Source organism: Triticum dicoccoides, chromosome 5A (genome assembly GCF_002162155.2).
Source record: "Triticum dicoccoides isolate Atlit2015 ecotype Zavitan chromosome 5A, WEW_v2.0, whole genome shotgun sequence".
In the NCBI taxonomy this organism is placed as follows: domain Eukaryota; kingdom Viridiplantae; phylum Streptophyta; class Magnoliopsida; order Poales; family Poaceae; genus Triticum; species Triticum dicoccoides.
In genome coordinates this window covers 384,733,188-384,735,460 of record NC_041388.1, presented here as the reverse complement: position 1 = coordinate 384,735,460, position 2,273 = coordinate 384,733,188, and positions in this window count along the sequence as shown.

Genomic DNA, 2,273 nt, shown 5'->3' with positions numbered 1-2,273 from the left:
TTTTCGATGTTGGTTTCTTATTCACCGGTTTATTTACCCCTCAGCTCTTTCCTTGCAAATCAGCATTTTTCAAATGTGCACGCAATCACGGATCTAAATTTACTAACTTATCCAAATCAACCGATACCTTCCATTATTGCAAATTTCTTTAGGAAGCAAATAATAGATTTTAAGAAAACAAATAAAAGATTTTAAAGACGCATCATACTTTACTAACAATCACTAAAAATCAAATCTAAATTAATTAACCTTACCTTAAATCACTCAATCATTTTAATTAGAAAACATTTTCTTTCCTAACTGCACCCCGCTTAGTGTGCACATAACAATCCGAAGTAATTAGAGTCACATGATTGAATCCATTTATTTAGAGCGACATGATTGCGTTCCGGGATGGAGGCCATGATTTCGTCGAGGTCGTTGCTGCCTCCTACACTCAGGGTGTGTCGCCGAGATCGAGGCGAGCATGAGGAGCTGTGGCCACCGCCATGGTCACCCCATCGCAGGGGATGGAGCACGCCGTCGGCCTACAGCTTGTGGAGATCACTGTTGCTCTTCAGGTCGCGTGGTGACCGGATCTTGCCGATGTGTCCCTCCCCGACGACCTCCTCTTCGCCCGGTTGGCTGGCATGGATCTCGCCACTACCGCCCTCAACTTCTCTGCCTCGAGCTCGACGGTCAGCCACCATGGATCCCCCAGCTGGAGGGTCACGTGAACCAGCCGTCCTCCCATGCTGCAGCGGCGAGAATGTGACATGGCTCTCCGTACACGAAGAGTGGAGTTCGGTCAAGTACTTATATACTTGGCCTCTACTGCTGATCCATGTACATGGAGAAGAACAGGCAACCGCTCATTCATGCTTCGTTCCACTCCTTTGCGCTACATTACTGGAGGTGACATTTTTCTATCTCTCTATGTTGTAACAAGCCTGTTGCCTGCATAGTTAATGGATTTTTTATTTAAATTTATCGCTGCTTAGTGCTTTGTTGCAATTGTTCACCCAAGATTCTTATATATAATCTGAGCGTATGTAGGCATACTTAGCTTTGCTATTCCATTTTTTTCTGGCGCATAGAAATAAGAGTATTGTCCAGTTTAGGTATTCAATTGAGTATGGTATTTGGATTGCTATCAGAATGTCTTTTCTATGCATGTGATTTCTCATATCTGATTATAATATTTGTGAAGTCGTGCATTGCACGTGCACTTGGAAGCGGGCCCGTGGCCCGCGCTGGACGGCGCCGACGCCGACCCGAACCACCTCGTCCGCGTATTCTTGGAGTTGTGGCTGGTCGATTTACATGAAATTAATTCCCTCAATTCTGGTGGCAAATATAATACACATAATCCATATTGTTATGCACTAGTGCGTATGTGTGAAATAGATGGATTATAGTCCCGTACCCAATAAGATGAATATGTGTGTGTGTTAGAGCGAGAGGGAGACGGGGATAGAGAGTGAGGAAGAGAGAGGGAGAGTGTGGTTCTGTGTGTGTAAAGATTTGATGGTAAAAAAAATCGTCAATGTCGTAATATTGAACTCTTAAAGTTAATGTGGCCCCGTTGCAACGCACGGGCGTTCTTCTAGTCTTCATATAATCTCTCCGGCAAGGGGACACAAAAGTGTTGTTGTATCGATCCAACGGCACAATCCGGCCGGCCGGCCATACATGTGAACTACGAGATGAGGAAAAGAGGTTAGTGTTTTTCTCACCATTAGATCTTGAGTCGGAGGTAGTAGCTCACACGATTTGGTCCCGAATTCCTAATATCACGGCCGCCGCCCGCTAGTTTCCATTAGCCACCGTCAGGAATCATTGTTGTTTATAAACTTGAGAAAATGGTGATTCTGCGATGGCCGCCACAAATTTCCGCTGCCGGCGGTAGATCGTTTCTCTAGCTATAAACATAATATTAATATGGTCTGATACGATAATCCTTGCATTAGTTAGTAGCATTTCTGCCGTTGTACTCACATGTATTTACTCGATGTTAGATAGAGATCTAATATATTATTCATCTCTGTTTAGCTGCACTTCTCTCACAAAAAAAAAAAGAACAGAACATATCTTTACACCGAAAATACGAATTCAACTTGCTAATTTTATGATCATATAGGTAATGGTGGAGCTAAATTTGCACCCACAGTTGCAAAACCTGTGTTATTTTCTCATACAAAAATTATGTGCAACTATTGCAAAATATACATTGAGGATTTACGTGAGACTTGATATGCATATTATGTGTGTGATAGTTATCTCTTTCGCCCCCC